Source organism: Armigeres subalbatus, chromosome 3 (genome assembly GCF_024139115.2).
Source record: "Armigeres subalbatus isolate Guangzhou_Male chromosome 3, GZ_Asu_2, whole genome shotgun sequence".
Lineage (NCBI taxonomy): Eukaryota > Metazoa > Arthropoda > Insecta > Diptera > Culicidae > Armigeres > Armigeres subalbatus.
The window spans coordinates 86,567,262-86,589,659 of NC_085141.1; the positions used below are offsets into that span (position 1 = coordinate 86,567,262).

General features: G+C 41.4%; 1 protein-coding gene and 1 long non-coding RNA gene across 2 annotated transcripts in view; one reads left to right on the plus strand and one right to left on the minus strand.

Moving 5' to 3' along the window:
- LOC134219551 (titin) overlaps positions 1-22,398 on the plus strand; it is a 591,826-nt gene that overhangs the window by 60,649 nt on the left and 508,779 nt on the right. The gene's annotated exons all lie outside the window — the stretch shown is intronic.
- Positions 364-9,768, minus strand: LOC134219552 (uncharacterized). Its single transcript, XR_009981604.1, has 3 exons — positions 9,680-9,768; positions 9,409-9,611; positions 364-445 (listed from the first exon to the last, which is right to left on the minus strand). It is a non-coding gene; the product is annotated as an uncharacterized LOC134219552 (long non-coding RNA).

Below are 22,398 nucleotides of genomic sequence, written 5' to 3' on the forward strand. Positions count from 1 at the left end.
GACACAGTATTTGATTAAAAAAATCACAGACAACAGACTTTGAAAATTTTGATTTTTTTTAATGCTATTATATTAGTTATATTGAAAAAAAACACTTGCCACGAGCGCTACTGCGTCCACAAAAAAAATAGTTTTCAGATATTCGTTTAAAAATTTATTTTTTTTTATACGGGAGCTCAAAATAGTTGTTTTATAACCCTTTGAAAATACTTCCACTTCTTGATTTTATTAATTCCTTTTCCATTGAGAGATCGAAATTTCATCGTGAATACTACATTGAATTTATTCTGTGATTTCTAAAGGGATTTAACCAGACTAACTCTTTCCCGAATTTCTTCAGGAACTTCTTAAAGAAATCCTTTAGGACTTGTTCCAAGAAATCTTTTAAATAATCCCAGAAAAATGGAATCGGAGCAGTTCCAGGAGGATTTTCTTGAAGTAATTCCTGAAATTTAAAATAAATTTTCAAAACAATTTTCAGAGAAATTTTTTGGGAAATCTGTAGAGAAAATTATTTCGGGATGTATATCAGTATTTTTGATGTAAATTGCGCGGAAACTCCTGGAGGAACTCCGGAGGAATTTCTTGAGGAACTTTCGAAGGAATTCTTGGAGGAACTTCCGAAAAAAATCCTGGAGGAACTTCCAAAGGAATTCCTGGAGGAACTTTCGGATGAATCCCTGGAAGAACTTCCGGAAGAAACCCTGAAGGAACTTCCGGAGGAATTCCTGGAGGAACTTTCGGAAGAATTCCTCACTGTTCATGTCGATTGATATATAGGTAAATCCTCAAATCCATCAAAAGATAAAGGCGCTAGCAACGTTCGAAATCTTCTCTTTCAACGAAACGCTCTCGATTTTCAAAAAATCAAATGACTCCCAGAATAGTAAAGGAAGGGGGAAGGGTCATTTGGCCGAAACCCATTCGGCCGAACAGACCATTAGACCGAAAGTCAACCGAAAGGGTCATTTGGCCGAAGGGGTCTTTTGGCCGAAAGGTTCTTTTGGCCGAAAGGGTCGTTTGGCCGGAAGGGTCATTTGGCTGAAAGGGTCATTCGGCCGAAAGGGTCGTTTGGCCTAAAGCAGCGGTTCTCAACCTGGGGTACATGTACCCCCAGGGGTACCTTCGCTGACCCCAGGGGGTACCTCGGAGGAAAATGCGTAATGGTGGACATATTACAATTCCAATAAAAACTATTGGTGAAGTTTTAAAAATTGTATAAATTTATATTCCAAGACTTTGTATTGTAGGGGTAATGACGGCTTATGCAGGTTTTGTTCTATTATTGGCAGGGGTTTTTTATGACTGATTATGCTCAAATTTGGCCCAAACATTCTTTGCATATCAAAGAGTATTGTGGCCAAATTTCATAAATTTCGGTCGACAAAAACCCCACGTCCAATAATAGAACAAAAGCCGTCTGTTCCCGTACATAATATGCATTGCAATAAGTAAAACAAAATCCACTTAACCGAAATAAAATTATAAAATATATTAAAAATATAATTCCTAACTAAAGTATTAAATTTGAAGGCTCAGAAGCCTTCAAGCATGAAGGCTTTTTTTTTTCACCAAAAACTCTTGGAAGCCTTTTTGTACGTCGAATGCTTTCTTTCAAGCAAAATATTAAATTTGAAGGACAAAGGCTTAAAAAAAAAAAAACTTTTGGAAGCCTTCTTTGACGCGGTTAAACAACCTCCTTCCACGACCGCTTCAAGAGACTTGGAAACCTCCTTTCGAGGGGCTCAGAATTCTTCTTTCAGCCAGCCCCCTTTCATGAGGCTCGAAATCCTCCTTTTAGGAGGCTCGGAACCATCCTTTCGAGGGGCTCCGAATTCTTTCAGCCAACCCCCACAAGTGTTTCGGAAGCCTATTTTCAAATAGTCGGAAACCCAGTTTCAGTAGGCTTGGAAGCACCCTTTTCAAGAGGCTCAGAAGCCCACTTTCAAGAGGCTCGAAAACCCCTTTCATGCGGCACGGAAGCACCTTTTTAAGAGTCTCGGAAACCTTCTTTCGAAGGGGCTCGGAATTTTTCTTTCAGTCAGTCCCCTTTCAAAAGGCTCAGAAGACCCCTTTCAAGTGTCTCGAAAACTTCCTTTGGAGGGGCTCGGAATTCTTCCTTCGAGAAGCTTAGGAGCCTACTTTCGAAAAGCTCAGAAATATCACTTCAAGATGCCCAAAGCCTCATTTCAAGGCTGGAAAGACCCTTTTTCATGAGGATCGGAAGCCCCCTTTTGAGAGGCTCAGAATTCTCCGTTCAAGGGGATCGGAATTCTTTTAACCAACCATCACGGCTCGGAATCCCAGTTTCAAGAGGCTCGGAATTTTCCTTTCGAGTGGTTGAGAATTCTTCTTTCAAGAAGTCTACTTTCAAACGGCTCAGCGACGTCATTTCAAGACCCTCAAAGCCTCCTTTCAAGAGGCTCGAAAGACCCCTTTCATGTGGCTTTATTTTATTTATCATCAGACTAAGGCCGGAGTGGCCTGTGCTGCACATAAAAGACTTCTCCATTCAGCTCGGTCCATGGCTGCACTACGCCAACCACGCAGTCTGCGGAGGGTCCGCAAGTCGTCCTCCACCTGATCGATCCACCTTGCCCGCTGTGCACCTCGCCTTCTTGTTCCCGTCGGATCGTTGTCGAGAACCATTTTCACCGGATTACTGTCCGACATTCTGGCTACGTGCCCGGCCCACCGCAGTCTTCCGATTTTCGCGGTGCGAACGATGGATGGTTCTCTCAACAGCTGATGCAACTCGTGATTCATTCGCCTCCTCCACGTACCGTCCGCCATCTGCACCCCACCATAGATGGTACGCAACACTTTCCTTTCGAAAACTCCCAGTGCGCGTTGGTCCTCCACGAGCATCGTCCAGGTCTCGTGCCCGTAGAGAACTACCGGTCTTATAAGCGTTTTGTAGATAGTCAGTTTGGTACGGCGGCGAACTCTATTCGATCGGAGCGTCTTGCGGAGTCCAAAGTACGTACGATTTCCAGCCACTATGCGTCTCCGAATTTCTCTGCTGGTATCGTTATCGGCGGTCACCAGTGAGCCCAAGTACACGAATACTTCAACCACCTCGATTTCGTCACCACCGATAGAAACTCGTGGTGGGTGGCTCACATTGATCTCTCTTGAGCCTCTTCCTATCATGTACTTCGTCTACGACGTGTTGATGACTAGTCCAATCCGTTTAGCTTCGCTTTTCAGTCTGATGTAGGCTTCCTCCATCCTCTCAAAGTTACGTGCCATGATATCAATGTCGTCGGCGAAACCAAATAACTGGACGGACTTCGTGAAAATCGTACCACTCGTGTCAATCCCTGCCCTTCGTATTACTCCCTCCAAAGCGATGTTGAATAGCAGACACGAAAGACCATTACCTTGCCGTAACCCTCTACGGGTTTCGAAGGGACTCGAGAATGCCCCTGAAACTCGAACTACGCACATCACCCGATCCGTCGTCGCCTTGATCAACCGTATCAGTTTATCCGGAAATCCGTTTTCGTGCATTAGCTGCCATAGCTGGTCCCGATCGATTGTATCATATGCGGCTTTGAAGTCGATAAATAGATGATGTGTGGGCACGTTGTATTCGCGGCATTTCTGCAATACCTGCGTATGGCGAACACCTGGTCTGTGGTAGAGCGTTCACCCATAAATCCCGCCTGGTACTGCCCCACGAACTCTCTTGCAATTGGTGTTAGTCGACGACATAAAATTTGGGAGAGTACCTTGTAGGCGGCGTTCAGCAATGTGATTGCGCGGTAGTTGCTACAATCCAGCTTATCGCCCTTTTTGTAGATGGGACACACGACACCTTCCATCCACTCCTGCGGCAGAACCTCATCCTCCCAAACCTTGGTAATCACCCAGTGCAGCGCTCTAGCCAGTGCTTCACCACCGTGTTTAAACAGCTCTCCTGGTAGTTGGTCAACTCCAGGGGCTTTGTTGTTTTTCAGCCGGCCGATCTACTCCTGGATTTCCTGGATATTCGGAGCCGGAAGTCGCATGTCCTGCGCGCGTGCTCCTAGGTTCATTACCATACCGCCACCGTTGTCTGCCATATCGCCATTCAGGTGCTCTTCGTAGTGCTGCCGCCACCTTTGGATCACCTCACGCTCGTTCGTAAGAAGGTTCCCGTTTATGTCCTTACACATATCGGGCTGTGGCACGTGGCCCTTACGTGAACGGTTCAACTTCTCATAGAACTTTCGTGCGTCATTAGCGCGGTACAGTTCCTCCGTCTCTTCACGGTCTCGATCTTCCTGCGGGCGCTTTTTCCTCCGGAAAATCGAGTTTTGTCTGTTCCGCGCCCGTTTGTATCGTGCCTCGTTCGCCCTCGTGCGGTGTTGCAGCAATCTCGCCCATGCTGCATTCTTCTCCTCAACTAACTGCTCACATTCGCCGTCATACCAGTCGTTTCTCTGATCCGGAGCCACCGTGCCTAGTGCAGCGGTTGCGGTGCTTCCAATGGAGGATCGAATATCTCTCCAGCCATCTTCAAGAGATGCTGCGCCTAGCTGCTCTTCCGTTGGGAGTGCCACTTCCAGCTGCTGCGCGTAGTCTTGGGCTAGTCTACCGTCTTGTAGCCGCCCAATGTTAAGCCGCGGCGGACGACTCCGACGCGTGTTGAATCACCGTCGAGAGTTTTGAGCGCAGACATACTGCAACGAGGTAGTGGTCGGATTCAATATTCGCACTGCGGTAAGTGCGTACGTTCGTGATGTCGGAGAAGAATTTACCGTCGATTAGAACGTGGTCGATTTGGTTTTCCGTTACATGATTAGGTGATTTCCATGTGGTCTTGTGGATATTCTTGCGGGGGAGGAAAGTGCTTCGGACTACCATTCCACGGGAGGCTGCAAAGTTTATGCATCGTTGGCCGTTGTCATTCGATACGGTATGCAGACTATCCGGTCCGATGACCGGTCTATACATTTCCTCCCTTCCTACCTGAGCGTTCATGTCACCGATGACGATTTTGACGTCCCGCAGTGGGCATCCATCGTATGTCTGCTCCAGCTGCGCATAGAACGCTTCTTTCTCGTCGTCGGATCTCCCTTCGTGTGGGCAGTGCACGTTGATGATGCTATAGTTGAAGAAACGGCCTTTTATCCTCAGCTTGCACATCCTTGCGTTGATTGGCTGCCACCCAATCACGCGTTGGCGCATCTTTCCCAGCACTATGAAGCCGGTTCCCAGCTCGTTGGTGGTGCCACAGCTTTGGTAGAAGGTAGCCGCTCGATGCCCGCTTTTCCACACTTTCTGTCCTGTCCAGCAGATTTCCTGCAGCGCTACGACATCGAAGTTGCGGGGATGTAATTCATCGTAGATTATCCTGTCGCAACCTGCGAAGCCTAGCGACTTGCAGTTCCATGTTCCAAGCTTCCAATCGTGATCCTTTATTCGTCGCCTAGGTCGTTGCCGATTGTATCGAGTCGTATTATCTTCTATGTCGTTCGTAATAGTTGTTTTTAAAGGCGGCTTATTGGGCCTGCGCAAACCTCCTGTCTCGTCGGAGGGCCGTCGTGTCAGGGCTGTTTAGCGTCCCACCTAACACCAGGACTTGGGCTTGTGCGCTTTGAGCGGCACACGGTCGCTTTGGCGGAGCCTACTTGCGGATACATGCAGCTTTTTATAGAGGTTTAACAGGGCCCACTGTCAAACCCCACCACATCCTAGACAAGCGCCACAACTCGCAGATGGCCTGGGGAGGGATCGTCAAGCCCTTGGACATAGTCCCTGCTGCCCCCATGTGGCTTGGAAGCCTCCTTTTGAAAGCCTCGGAAACTCCTAAAGGGCTCGGAATTATTCTTTCAAGAGACTTGGAAGCCTACTTTCAAAAGGTTCACAAACGTTCGAAAGCACTCTTTGAAGATAATTTTATGAGTTTTGCTTATAAAAATAGGGGGTACCTGAATGAATATAAAAACACGAAGGGGTACCTCTGAAGAAAAAGGTTGAGAACCGCTGGCCTAAAGAGTCATTTGGCCGAAAGGGCCATTTGGCTGAAAGGGTCATTTGGCTGACAGGGTCGTGTGACTGAAATGGTCATTTGGCCGAAAGGGTTGTTTGGCCGAAAGGGTCATTTGGCTGAAAGGGTCGTGTGACCGAAATGATCATTTGGCCGATAGGGTCGTTGTTCTATTCGGTCAAATGACCCTTTCAACCAAATGACCCTTTCGGCCAAATGACCCATTCGGCCAAACGACCCTTTCAGCCAAATGACCCTTCCGGCCAAAGCTTCCGGCCAAATGACCATTTCGGCCTAATGACCCTTAAAGCCTTATGACCCTTTCGGTCTTTGACCCTTTCGGTCTTATGACCCTTTCGGCCTAATGACCCTTTCGGCTAAATCATCCTCTCGAGCAAATGACCCTTTCGGCCAAATGACCTTTTTCGGCCAAATGACCCTTCCGGCCAAATGACCCTTTCAGCAAAACGACCCTTTCGGCCAAATGACCCTTTCGGCCAAATGACTTCCGGTCAGATGGGTTTCCCCTAAAGTCCTATGTCAAAACATTTCTTATTCAACCGCTGAGCGCCACGATAGATGCTGTTTGAGCCTGCCTTGCCTTGCGAACTTGCCGTTAGCTAGTGCACTATAAGCGGCATACGATCCACTTGCGCTTTAGATAGATAGATTCCATTCATCAACTCACATTTATTTGCGTTCATGCGGATGCGTGGCAGCACAAATAGAAAACTTCATTGAAATTCACGCTAATAATCATACACAACGCCATTATAGGCGTAATTCCAAATGTAGGCAATATATGATATGAATCGTCAATATTGTGTGCAAGTTTTATGCAAACTTGTTGGGACCACTTCATTGTAGAGTAGCTTAACTTTCTCCGTTTCTTGTTTTACCCGCTGTTAACTTTTCATTATTTTTTCATGTGTCTTTAAACAAAAGCCTGATTATTCCACCTAGCAGTGATGATGCCTTTCTCGTGCATATACAAAAATAGTGCTTTGGACATAACTTCCGAGCCCAAGGTCCGATCTGGCCAATTTTCAATAGGAAGCAATGGAACAGGATTTTGCGTTGAATGCAGTTTTATCATTTACATCCCTTTGATCCCCTCAATCATAGTTCTAAAATGCTTTTCGTTTCCACTTCCTAGATCACAGTGCAACGCCTGCAACAATGCAAAAGCCATAACAGGATGTCAAGCATTGTTTTGGAAATTACGTGATGTTGAATTAATCAATTAGCTTCCGTTGAACTACAGTGAAGTGGTTATAATCTGCTTCTTATATATCTTATTATCATTATTAAATCAGGCTAAGATTTTGATGTACATATCTACCAAACGTAATTTTAGTCGATTCAATTTTAAGGTTGATAGTTCAAATATCTGCTTAAACGATTAGTCAAACGGCTGCATGACTCAATAAAAAGTGGTCACCGGAAAGACGACAAAATACGACAGCAAAAGTGTTTTTACACTTTATGTAGAAGCGGAATCCAGTAGGATATCGTATTCAATATGAATAGGATTTGTATCTACTAAACTTTCATTACCTTAATAAACTTTAAATATATAAAAGCGTTTGCAATATCGCAATGCTACGAAAAGGAAAATTGAATAGTAATCATTAAGCTGCCATGCGAACCGAAAGTCGGCTTTCTCCAGTCCATCGTTCCGATGTTAATCCGCAAATTCTCCAATACGTCATCAGTGCCATCACTTTCTTGGTCACTAGTCAGAGCAGCCCCTTCACTTGCGTCTTCATCGAGTTGGGTCCCTCCGAACCATACAATAATTTTCTAGGGCAGTTGTTGCTGTCCAGCCAGCTACAAAACATGGCCAAGCTTGTTATAACGGATCCATTCATCAAATACAACGAATTGAATCACAACGATCCGTCTCTCATGGTGATCAACTTGGGGAATCACGACGGATTGAATATACGTGATTCTCGACTAGGGCGTTCCCTCCAGATGTGGAACCCAAACAGCAAAGTTCTGTTATTGGTAGATATCAATGTCGTAAATGGAACGAATAGGGGAACAGGTGGTAAAATGAACACGTTAAGGAAACGCGTTGAATTCAATTATAAAACAAGGATAATTTGCCAGTTTATCCACTTGGCCCAACAATTTAACTCATATTCTTATTGCACTGAACAATTTTTTCGCTAATAAACATTGTTTTATATAGTTTTTCTTCGAAATGAAAAACATCGAAATTTCGCATGTTCAAAAATAGTGCGGGTAAAATGAACACTGCCTGGTGGTAAAATGAACATTGCTTCTAAAACCCTTTTGAAACATTTAATTATCTTTTTTTAACTCTAGCACTGTATATACAACTAATTGAGATCACGATAACGTTTTGAAAAATCTGGTACATCTTTTGAAAAGCTCTTAATCATCAATATAATAAAAAGAAGGAAAAAAGTTTTAAAATATCATTTATTTTAAAATTAAATTACCATATTCAAAGTTTTATCTTGGTTATTTGATATGGTTTGTTTCTTCAACTTCCGCTTCACAATTGCACAACTTTTATCATAAATTTCTGTAAGTTTGATACAAGTGTTCATTTTACCCGCATACATGCCATGTGATAAAAAACTCTTCGTATTACGATACAAACCAATAATTTTACTATTTACCCCTGCAACATCTTTGTGAAGGTTGTCCTATTTGCCACTGTAGTTTGTACAGGTTTGAACCAATGTTATGATGAACTTATTAAGAATTAAAGCTTGCGGAAAAATAGTTTAAAATTACATCAGGCCCAATTTTTACGGCCTCGTTTGATATTTTGGATAGTAACAGCTATTCGTTCGGTCTCAAAACCAAAATATTAGCTTAGGTACCTTATTTTATTTCAAAGAAAACGTGTGCATGGTTAACATACGCCTAAATAGTGTTTTAATATAAATATAGCCAACTGTTCATTTTACCACCCCTGTTCATTTTACCGCCTCTTCCCCTATCAGATTGTTTAACACCTTGCTATATGCACTTAAATATCACATAGTGACCACTTTTTCAATACGGAACTATCGAGTATCAAGGTATGATGCGTTGGCAATATTATCGGAAGATATGAACTACCCCATTGCTCCGAGAGATCTGTTCTCGGATAACATGCGAAATATGAAGGGAAAAGAAATCCGATTCAATTTACGCTTCCAAAATCGAAAGGTATTGCTGACCGCAAAAAGACCCGTTGGGCCAGATGTACTATGGGTTATTGACACCGCCAAACATTTGAATGCCACCGTAAAATTCGTGCCATGTCGTAATATATGTCCGACGATGTCGGATAAACAGTGCTACACAAGATTTCTTACAGAACAACGAATTTCGATTGTGCTGGACCTGTTCACAATGTTTCGCCTAGAATCTGGTACATTTCGAACATTGCATAGTATACCACCAACCAACGAGATTATAGTCGTTCCCAACGGAAGACCATTGACTATCGTAGAGCTCTTCCTTCAGCCATTCAACATAGCAACTTGGTTAACCCTGATTGTCGTTCTAGGCGCAATGGAAGTTCTTAAACTGGTCATGCCGGAACACTTCATCAATGACCCTATTATGTTGAGCATTTGCGGTATCGAAAAGTACAACCTCCATGCAGCTGGAAAATGGGAGAAAATAGCCTACATCAGTTTGATTATGTTGTTCTTTTTGATGACTAGTGCCTACGAAGCCAAACTCATTGCGTTGATGTCAGAGCGTCCGTCTACGCAGGTGATCAAAACACTCGATCAACTAGTCCAGTCTGGCATACCGATTGGCCAGCAAGTTTTCAACGGCACTATCGATTTGGATGGCACCAGCGCCTACTACTCCCATGTGGACGTAGTTCGAATGCTCCTAAATTCGCCACGCAATTACGATCTAGCGTCGAGATCAAAACGTTACGTGGCGCTTACGGAAAAACTGCGAATGGACATTGGCCACTATCGACTGGAAACCCGCTCCCCACTGCTACCCTGGTTCCGTTGGACACATATGGTGTTTTTCGAGAGTGGTATCACAGACAAACTTCAAGAAAAATTTGAACACAAACTTTATACGAACGCTCGCCGTTTTTGGCGACAGGAAGGCTATGAGGCGTTCGCCGATTACGATCTGATTGAATCCGGAGATTTGAAACCGGCATGGATAGCGCTGGGAGTCGACTTGTGTGGATGTGGTTGCGTTTTTCTGGCGGAATTACTTTGGTACAACCGAAAAGGTGAAAGAAACGCGTCGACCTGGTAGAACCGGGGGCCTCATTGCGCATCTCCTTTCGACAGCTCTTTCGTATGACAGTTTGCATGGTTTGCTCGTTTCGAGTCGAGGTGCGCAATGCCACCCCAATTATTAATATTGCAACCATTTACTGACAGCATACTCAATGTATTACACATGCATCCATCGAACTGAATGAGGTCTTATTAGCCAGAATATAATTATGTTTATATTTGCTGTGTTTCATTCGGCCATCTTTTCTTTGTTAAATAACTTAGCTGCGTATATGCACAGCACATATTTCCGAAATAGACAAATTGGTACTAAATTTGCAAAAAAAAGTGAACATGTGTGTTACTGCTGAAAAAATCACAGAAATAAGAAACAAGTCAAGGAGCAGTAACCCTACTAAAATAGAGGAGCTTCTGCTAATACTTCAATGAAAAATTATTTAATGTTGTGGCTCCAAACTTCTAGTCTAAGTCAAGATTAATGATATAATTTCTCAGAATATAGAAACCAAATAATAAAATAATGTTAATTAAAATATTTTCCAGGAAAAAACATTTACATTTACATTTTCTCATCGGTGCGCCGCCGATTAAAATTTGCTACGCCGCTGGTCTATAATTTCCCGCGACGATTCAAATTTGAAGACATCCACAGAATTTTCCGTGGAAATGTTTAAGAATCAGTAGTATTTTCAAAGAACATCACGTTGAAATTCCAGAGATTTTTTTTAATATATGTACAATACAATTTCCCGTTGAAATTTCGTAAAGCTCTTTGTTAAAATTAAGAAAAATTTTGAGAGGAAATTCTAAAGGATCTTCCGTTGACATCCAAAGAACTTTTAAATAGAGTTTTTGAACGAATAAGAGTGGTTTGGCACGATTCCGCGGCCGGTAGTAAAGTTAATTAGTTCAGTGCGTGTTGGCTCTTGTTTCGAGTCAGCGGATCGACCGGTCGTCAAAGTTTAGTTTTGCTTTGTGCGGGTGAGTAAATAAATCAGAAAGTGTAAGTTTGTTTCTTATCCGGTCGTGTTTCTCCAATAAGCGGATCGGCCGGTCGTCGAAGTTTAGTTTTGCTTTGTGCGGAAGGCAAAACGATCGGCCGGTCGTCGTAATTTTGTTCTGCTTTACGCGGGTGAGTTAATAAATCAGAAAGTGAAAGTTTCAGACAGCGAGAGTGTTATTTCCCATCCCATAGATCGCATCACTTACCGAAGTGAATCCAGATAAATTATCCCTTGTAACTAAAACGATATCCTATCCCAAGACAATCGTGGAGATGCAGAGGTGTTCTCGGTCTCTAGTAGCAACGAGAGTCGGACTAACAATCCTCCCCTTCCTATATGACCGTAAGGACGTGGCCGGCGCCGTTATTGACTTTAGATATTTGAGCTCCCGAAACGTGTACATTGAGAATGGGTAGCTAGTCCCAAGCCCCATTTATTGTGTTCTCTGTACAATTTCGCAAGTTCTAGTCAATCACGGAGTAGCAACTACGAATTGTGCGGTCATAATGCTCAATGCTCATGAATAAGAGTGGTTTGGCACTCTGAAGGCCACTAGGCCAATAATTTCATTTGGTCAAACAGTTTCTTTGGCTGAAAAAAATGGCTGGCCGAATAGCTCAATTGGCCGAAATGGTCGTTTGGCAGAAAGGGCCTTTTGGCCGAAAGTTTCGTTTGGCTGAATTGATATTTTGCAAAAAATATGGTTTAGCCAAATAGGTGATTTGGCAAAAAATGCCGTTTGGCTGAAGGTTAGTAGTTAATGAATTCTTCAGAATTTCCAATGAAAGTTGTTAGTTTAACGAAAAGCTTTTTTGATTTTTCAACGAAAAATTTTATGGAATTTTCACGAAAAATACTTTTTTTCACGAGAAATTCTTTGGAGTTTCAACGGGATTGCCATAAACTGTCGGCGGCGACGGCGCACACCTCTAACCACCGTGTTATCCTCCGGAAAATCTGGAGGATCCCAAAAAATTTAAACTTCTAAATTATATCGTTAAGCACCAAGATTTTTTAGATGCACTTGATGTTGTGGCTTATACATGTCGTGGCCTTCCGAAAATTCCGAATTATCCATGAATTAAAACAAAATATAATGAATTTCATCGCATAGCACCATTTGACATTCTAACATCGGAATTTATTTCATTTGATTTATTCAAACTAAGGCCTCTGCAATACATAAAATTCCTCTACATTCAGCTCGGTCTGTAGTCGCACGTCGCCAAATTTGTAGTCCACGGAGGGACCTCAAATCGATCCACCTTGAACTCTGCGCACCTCGCTTTATTTTCCCCTGCGGATCCCTATCAGGAACCATTTTCACCGGGTTATTGCCCGACAATCTGAGTATGACATTGTGTATAGATCACCTTGGCCACCGAGTGATTCTAATGGAAATAAAAATATTCATTTCATCATTAGGGAAGATCCATTAATTACGTAACGCAAAAATGGACATTTTCAAGCCCCCCCACCACCCTATGTCACACTTTTTGTATGAGGTATCTAAAAAATTGTATGGATTGTCACATTTCATGAAACCCCTTCCCCCTCTAATCGTTACGTAATTTACGGATGTTCCCTAAACACAAGGATTTTACAGTGCCATTTGTTGTTACTATGAATACAGAACTGGTGTTTTAATCCATACATGGACCACCGTTGGTGAAATCATTATTTTTGTCTTAAACTACGTCTAAGGGGAAGACTCGGATACAGCGTGTAAAATGAAAATTTCAAAATTGGGGACCGTCACGAAATCATGTAAGATTTGTGACATTATTAGCTCCTTTATCTTTCAATGAGTTTTGAAGATTTATATATCAATCGATTCCCAAACTCTCCACCAATTTGCCAGTAGCATTTAAACTGAAAAATGAATAACAAAGCTGGGAAACGTGGAGAATCAACAATTGTTTCCCTAGCAACCCGTTCATTTGCCCAAGCGTAGCATTCTCGTGTGCAAGCGCACATGTTTGAACCCAAGTATAAACTCGATATTTGAACATTGTACATTGCGCCTGGGTGTATCGGAGTTCAGGCTCGTGTTCAGATTGCTATGTGCAAGTTTGAACATAGCATGCAATGTTTGATTGGGTGCACAAACTTAGGTGAACATCTCACACATGTTGCACCTTGAAGACTGCCAATTATGAATGTTCTTGATTAGAGGTGTGCGCCGCCGCCCCCGATAGTTTTTGGCACGCCGCCGCCGCCGACAATTTTGCATCGGCGCGCCGCCGTTTAAAATTTGTCACGTCGCTGAACTATGATTTTCCACGCCGATTGAAATTCGAAGAAGTGCAGAATTTTCCGATAGATATCTTCAACTCATCACGTTGAAACTCCACTGAAATTTTCGTGAAAATACCAATGATTTCCTTGGAAAAACTAAGAAGAACTTTGAGTGCAAATTCTTAAGGATTACTCGTTTTTTAAACTTTTTTACCGTGTTTTAGGATTTTTGTTGAAATACAAAGAATTTCTCGTTGAAATAGAGTTTATGCTCGAAGAAGGGTTGTTGACAGAAAGACATTTGGCCGACGAAAGCTAAATGTTGTTTGGGCAAATATGGAATTTTACCGAACAAACCATTTAGCCAAAACCCATCTAGTCTAAAGTAATTTCGCCGAAAATGTCGTTTGATCGAAAGGTACATGCTGTCGAAAATGTCGTTCTGCCGAACAGTTCCTTTGACCGAATAGCTCAATTGGTCGTTTGATAGAAAGAACTACTATTTGGCCGAAATGAACATTTTGCCTAAAGTGTCGGAGTGTTTTACAAAAAGGTCAATTCGGCTAAATGATCTATTCGGCAAAACGTCATTTTCGGCCGAACGATTATTTCGGACAAACGTCAGTTTCAGTCTAAGTACATTTTCGATCATACCATTTTCGACCCAACAAATGTTTCGGACAAACGTTTACATATTTCTTCCAAATGGAATTCGGCTTACAGTGTTATTCGGCCAAGCGACATTCGAACAAATAGTTTTCCACCGAATGACTTTTGACCAAACGACAGAAAGGGACAATTGGCCGAAAGTTATTTGGCCAAATAAATCATTATATACGACCGAAAATATCGTTTAGTCATTTGAGCTTGAGCTTGAGCTTGATTGACTGCTCGTAGTTGCTACTCCATTATGACCAGATCAGCTGTTCTTGCACAGGGAACCAACAGATGTTTGCTTGGGACTAGCACACATCTTCAATGTACAAGTACTGGTGATCTCATTTGTTAGGTCATACTGGCGCCTGCCACGTCAGAATGCAAGTCAATGTAGGGAAGGGGATGAAATGATGATGCAATCACTCGCCCACTGCAAGCCGAATATACCTCTGCACTTGCCACGAGTTCATGCGGAATTTGTTGGAATTTCTGGGTTAGGTTGGAGAGGCAGAAGTCCGTTTTGGTTAACGAGCTGCCAATGTGATAGATAGGAGAAGGTAACTGATGGAATTTCTAATTGGATGTAGGAAACGAGCTCTATAGTTCATTTCCAATTCTAGCAGATTACTGTTAGAATACTCAAGTTGAAGGTATAGGAATAAAAATGGAAACGGTATGAAAGTCCATTTCCAGTTCTATCGATTGCTAGAACATGAGAAATATAGAGGAAGATACAAAGCAGGAGAATGGAACGGACCTGGGATTGAACCCACGACCTCCTGCGTATGAGGCAGAAGCAGTAGCCATATGACTACCAAGCCCGCTTCCGAAAATATCGTTTAGTCATTTGGCCGAAAAAGTCATTTCTCCAAATAGGTCATTTGACCGAAAATACCGTTTGTCGAAATGGCCGTCTACATAAACCATTTCTTCGTTTTCTAGTGTTGTTGTTGATTGAAGATTGAAAGATCCAGTGTTGGCAGAGTCATATTTTCTATCCGCGTTTCTCTTATCCAGGCCTCTAATTTAGTCGAATGGATCGGACAAATGTCCCTTTCTGTCAAACGACCATTACTGCCAAACGGCATTTTTGGCCTGTTGACTCATTCGGCCAAACGGCAATTTCGGCCAACATCCTGTTAGAGACAACGGTTTTTTTCGGCCGATAGTCGCTTTAGCCCAATGAAATTTTTGGTCAAATCGTTTATCAAGTATGACCGTTTCGCACGAAATGTTTTTCCGTCGAATGATTTTCGACCAAACGACCCTTTCCAATACGTCATTCGGGAAAACATAGAGGGGTCATTCTGCAGAATCAAATTTGAGACCGTCACGAAAAGTGGTCAGGAAGTATGAGCTAAAAACTCCGCAATCTTCCAACCGATTTTGATGATTTTTGTATCAATCGATCGAAAAACTCTTTAACCCTTAAATGCGCAATGTTGACTTAAAACAACAAACCGAAAAATGATTTCAATGGTTGTTTACGTTAAAAATACTTCTGACGAGTTCTAAAAAAATCGGCTTGCGCCTTTGAGGGTTAAGATTCTGCACAATTATTAAAAAATATTGAATAAAGATGATAAACTATTGAAAAATTGAATGAAGTCAGGTACTGTTGAAAACTTGTTAAACACAGTTAGGGTAAATCACTACTTGGGCCTATGGACCCGGTTCCCGGCTCACTGCACATAAAACTAATGATTTATACTGTTTGAAAGCCGTAGGTTCATGATTGATAATTTTTAAAAAGTCTCCCATTTATTTTTCACAATACTCAATATTTTTCAACCACTTGTTTTACTCCTAATTGATCCAATTGTAGAAAATAAAAATGTAGAATTCAAAATTTCGCTCTCCGATGCCACACCACTGAGCCGGAGTGATTCTTTCCACTTTTACAAAACGGTATCATCAAATAAACACCTACCTGAAAATCGTCACAGTGCTCGATACAACCATTGCTTGAAGCTGTTAATCACCACACCATCATTCTACACACACGCGCTTCAATTCTTCCTAATTTTTCGTTTCACAAGAACTTATTTAAACACATTAGAATACATTTTAAAATGTATCCTCAAACCGATCAAAAAATCACCTCGGCCCAAGAACTTCTTGCCGTACCGTGCTGCCAAAAGGCCAGGAGTATGAAAATGATCCTTCATTGTTGATGGGAAAACTGTCTAATACGTTGACGCTAACATGTTATTTATAATTCTCTCGATTTCAAAAGGTGAAAAAATATTGTTTTTAAGTATTTGGAAGAAATTTGGATGAGTAAATAAGTCTTCGAAACCAAATAAAAATGATTATGAAAAATACCATCTGGCATCTTGTTGTCGTGGAACGTGCTTATTTTTGTTTACGTCGCATTTTCTACCGTCCCAAGAGAGAATGAGAGTAAAATGTTGAGAGATTGAGTGAAATTTTGCTTAGGCCGGGAATTGGTTTTTTGTATGCCGGAATAGGAATCGCTATGACTGAAATGAGTGCTGCACATCGTTAATTAAAATCAAATAAAAGCTTTTTTGAACGATATTTAGCATGGATAGCTATTTTTTAAACAGAAGTGAACCTCAATGCAATATTAAACAGCCCACAAAATTCAGGAAAAGTTGCTTCCTGTCATAAATATCAATTAAATAATGCAGTCGTACGCAAGTTAGGCTGGGAATGGGGTAAGAAACCCTAATTGTCTAACTTTCGGCTATTAGTCATCTGGCGTGTGAATTGATAAATGTTGCGTTGCGTTGCGTTGTAACGGAGTATTTCGTAGATTGCATACTGATAGTTGTCATGTATATTCTTTACCTTTCTTACCCCAATTGCTTATGGATTTCCATTTGGGATTCAATTTCAATCCAATTGGGGGTCCAAAATGATAAAACATGAAAGCTATCATTGCCGGCCACGCCCATCTTCTCCGTTACTAGGAAAGGGAAGAAAATGATGATATGACATCTACTTAACGAGAGGCCAGCGACTCACCGACGCCCTCATAGATGTCAAGGAATTGGATGGTGGGTAGGGTATGTGGTTTAGAAGTATCATTATAAGCAAATGATAGAAAATTTGTGGAAATGCGTTGGGAGTGACTTTGCTAAGAAATTTATGTCACTCCATTATCCTTGCCGATGATTTTCCTCGGATGGGGCGAAGGTATTAGCCTTTCCCTGGCTAATAGCTTAGGTTTAAGCGCCTTTGCTCGCTCTCTGAAACGAAAAAAGAAATTAAATTCCCCTTCCCCCCTGATATAATAATGATTTTGATCAACGGCGTGTGAATTGATAAATGTTAAAAATCGAATTCAAAAATTGATTAAAGGAACCTATAATTACTGTTCTGAGTCGCTGCACTCTCATACCTAATTCAACGTTGATTTTGCGGTCGTGTCTCTGATACAACCTTCTACTTTTTTTCTAGTTTTCTGAAGAGTTTTCGAAGAATTTCCTATGAGCAAATCAAAGAATGTCCCGTAGAAATCCAAAGAAATTTGTTCAAAATTCCGAAAAACAAAACAGCTTTTCTTGAAAAAAAAAAATTAAAATTGAATGTTTAAATTCTGAAAAGATTTAGTGGAAATTCCGGAAAATTCCCCATGGAAATTTTGAAAAGTTTACTATACACGCGGAAGAATCCTGTACGATTGAAACAACTGTTTCCTTTGTTGCTTCAAACAACGAGGACATTGTTGTTTCAATCTTCAAATATGCTGTTTCAACACTGATTCACTGCTTTATTCAAACGAACTTTATTGTTTTTCCAATCCTGCATCGTATTACTTAAACAATAAATATTTCGTTCTTATGACTTATGAGATACGGTAGATGACTCTCTCTCGCCATTTAGTCACTTTTTCCTTTTTTGTTGATGTCATCATATTTTCGATAAAGTAGTTTTGCAGAAATTTCGTAAGTAAAACAACCATGAATGTTGTTGTTCTGATGCAAGTTCTGATTATTATTTGCAGGCTTCGTACTTTTCGTTTCAGTGAGACAAAAACAAACGATTTGTGGGTCGAAAGAGAATCTTTTTTGACAGTCTGTTGCGAGAAACATTTCACTTGTTTTTTTTAGAGCAGGCCTAAAAAATAAACGAAAATGCGCCTACTTGATGAGATTCTTTTATAAATAATTACGCCTCATTCGTTTTTCACGATAATTTTCAGTGTGCGCTTTTGAAAAAAATTAAGATCGCAATGGGATTCGAACCTAGAACACCAACAAAAATAGCACTGGGTTGCGTTTACTTTAGCCATACCTCCACGTTGACTGCTTGTTGGGATAGGTATTTGTAGAAAACAGGCAAATCAACTGTTCGCGGCTCGAACTGTGAGGGACAAATAGTTATCTCTCATCAAGCCTTTTTTTTCTTTCCCGCAAAATGTTTTTTGGTGGAATTCTGCGTGAGTGAGCATCATCTGCTCGTGAGAATGAGTGAGCATTACGATCCCTGATTATTTGACAGTGATAGCTGGGAAGCATGGTTAAACAAATATATACGAGAGATGAATCAACTAGACTGTGTCTAGTCTGTTGGTATAATTCAAGAAACAAATCAGTGATCTATCGCGTATGGAATGTATAAAGCTCGATCCACTTAGTATTTGGCCGTTTCTTTCCAATTACTGCGCCGCCTCTGGTGGCCGTACCGAAAAGTAAAATACATCACATCGTTGCGGAAGGTTTGTTTAATTTATGGTGAAAGTTTCATCAGTATTGATGCTCACGTTCAAAAGTTATCGAAAATGGAACGCGAGAGATGGGAACAAATTTTGCACACTCACGTTGGAAATCCAACATGGTCAGGAGGAATGATTTCAAAGTATCTAAAATTAGCGAAATTTACTGTAAAAACTGTCAAACGATATCGGGAAACACTATTTCTGGATAGCGTAGCACAAAACAATCGTAGAAGTGGAACATACGACCAGAAACAACAAGTGAAAGTCTGCAGAGCAGTTCGGAACCTTTTTGGGATTTCCTAGCATGATTTAGCGAAAAAGTTCACTGCGTACAGCACAGCTCAAATAATCTGTCGGCGTGAAGGTTTCAAGTCGTATGATGTCAGTAAGCGTCCCAACAGGACCCTGAAACAGAATCTGGTTGCCAAACATCGCGCAAGAATGCTGGTCGAGCAAGTTCTGACGAAATACAATTGATGTATTTTGATGAGCAATGAAATTAATATTAAAATTGACTTCCAATTCCCGGGACACAAGTTTTACCTTCCCAAACGGAAGGTAATGCCCCAGGAAAATTCAAATATGTATATGCAGGCAAGATTGCCCACAAATTGATGGTATGTCAAAGCATCTGCAGTTGTGGAAAGAAAACTAAAGTTTTCATCACTGGAGCGACCATAAATGGGCAAATATACAAGGAGGAGTGTCTTCAGAAGCGATTTTTGCCATCAATTCAATCACACGACTGTCCGGTGTTGCTTTGGCCTGACTTAACAAGCTGCCATTACAGACGGGATGTGATGGAATGGTATGAACTGAATGATAATGACGTTATTGAAAAAAACTATCAACCCACTGAAATGCCCAAATTTTCATTCCAACGAAAAATATTAGGCAATTATCATAGGGAAACTTGAGAAATGGTGCAAAACAATCAGAAAACCATCTTATATGGAGAAGTGATGTGAAAAAATGACAGATTAAGTTGACCGTTCTACTGTGCAAAAAATAACGAGTGGTATTAAGAGAAAAGGCCGAGATTTCATCCGAAATGCCAATGAATCATTTTTCGATATTTTTTCCTTCAAAGTTTATTAAGTTTTGACCCACTTTTTTATGAACTTTTTCGGCAAACAAATGTCTAATTTCGTGCGGCCAAATTCTAAGTGGATCAAGCTTTAGTTGATTCAACCCTATTTGTGGTTGAATCAACAGTAAATATTTTTATTGTTGTAGAATCCGAATGGTTGATTCTAGCACATTTTTCTCCGTGTCGCAATTGAAAAACAAAACATGCGAATTCCATTAAATTTCCTATGGAGTTTCCGAACAGTTTTCCACGGAAACTGTGACTAATTTTCCGTGAAAATTCCGGAACATCTCGTAAAAATTCCAGAGATTTGCCATGGAAATCATTAAACAGCAATTCCGAAAAACTTTCCTTTTTCTTGAGGAAATTTGGATTAATTTCTCGTAGAAATTCTGAAGAATTTTTTACTAATAAGTTTCCTTGCGAGTTCTCAAGAGCTTCCCTTGAAAATTGTAAAGAATTCCCAAAACATCAATGTAGTTCTCGGGAAAAGTTCGAAAATGAATATTTTGGGAAAACTCAGTGAATATTGTGGAGAAGTACCTCAGACTTTTCCCATGAAATTTTAAAGGTTCTTCCGTTAATGTCTTAATGTCTAAAAAATATATTTAAAAAAAATGCTAAAAAAGACATGAAAAAATATGATTGTAATAAAAAATTGCCACGCCTGTTCACGCCGCCGCCGGGTAAAATGGCTTTCGGCGTGACGCCGAAAACGCCGCCACCGCTGGCCAAAATTCTGACAAACGCCGCCGCCGACGGTTTTTGGACCGGCGCACACCTCTATTCTTGATTTCCTTTCCCTTAGGGTCCTTCACAAAATCCGTAACGCTGAATTTGATAATTTTGATACCCCACCCTCCCTCTCGTAACTTATGGAAGGTTTTTTTTACGGATCGTAACGCTTGGTCTGACTTCCTTATTTTCCCTAAAGCGTTACGTAATTTGTGAACAGTCCCTTAGGAAAGCGAAAAAGTCACTATCATGTCTTGCACATATTGGATACGTTACGAATACACAAAGATAATATTTCTATTTTTGTAAGTTGGGTCAAAATATTACTCCGGATAATCGAGCCATTTTCTCCGGTTAATCGAGCCTCCGGATAATCGAGTCCTACCTGTAGTATCATCATCAAGAACTGTTTCGGACAAACATTCAATTCGGCCAAATGGGGCCAAATGACTTTCGGCTTTATGCGTTATTCGGCCAAGTGGATTTTTAATAAATGGCTTTTCGCCGTGTAACTTTCGGCATATTCTCCTGCTGGTGACTGCATGGTATGTAAACACAGCGAACGAACGAGAAAAAATGCGCGTGCAAAAAGCACATCAGTTCGCGCAATATAAATCTTTCAAAATCCATCGAAAGAGAAAGGCGCTAGTAACGTTCGAAATCTTTCCTTTCAGCTTTCGCTTCACTCTCGATTTCCAAAAATTTCAATGACACCCAGTATAGTAAAACAAAAAAAGCTCGTTTCGGCATCAAATTAGAATATATCACCTTTCGTTACTATCACATTGGCTACCCGTTAACCAAGACGAACCTATGCTATAAACTTAAAAACCCCACAAATTCCAATAAAATTCCGCATGATCTCGCGGCGAGTGCAGAGGTATTCTCGGCTTGCAGTTGGCGAGTGATTGCATCATCAATTCGTTTCCATCCCCGATACCCCGCGAGGACGTGGCCAGCACCGTTATCGACCATTTGAAATACTTGAGCTCTCGGACTGTACACATTGGGGTTGGGGAGCAAATTCCATGCGTCCACTCATTGGTTCCCTGTGCAATTAAGATTGTCCTGGTCGATCACGGAGTAGATGCTCATGCTCATACTCAATGGACACTTGTTCTTGAAGTAACCGATCTCGTTGCATCCAAAACATCGGGGGTCTCCTTTTGTATCGATAGTGCGTCGTTCCGAGATTCCTTCTGTGTCGGATGTCACGTGATATTTACATGTCTACCACTCTCTACAGAAACACGAAAGAAAAAATGCATACTACAAAAATCTTACGAATTTTTGTTTCTGCTCTTTAATTGCAAAATTGCATTATATTGCAAAAATGATCAAACAGCAATGTTTTCGTTTGATTGCCTGAAATAGAAATAAACATATTGCTCGCTGTCTGATGACGATCACGACCTTTTCGAAAACTGCCTTCTGTTATACTTCCCGTGTTCCGCATCAAAGAACTTCCGCTTGATGTTCGTGACCGATCTTTGTAAGAGCTCCTGATTGGAAAGTGCCACCAACGTTCCTTGCCATGCTTGAGCCTTTGAGCAATCGCACTAAACAGAACCTGGATCTTCTCCTGCGTGATGCCAGACCACATTCGTTCAAGCTCCCTTATTATGATGTCACATTCACTGAAATCTTCAGAAGCGAGTCTCGGTGCCTATACTCAATAAAGAATAGCTTCTCTCGCATGCTGATCAAAAGCGTACTCCACACCGATGAGCCTGTTGAGTACATCGTTGTTGACGAGCATGACG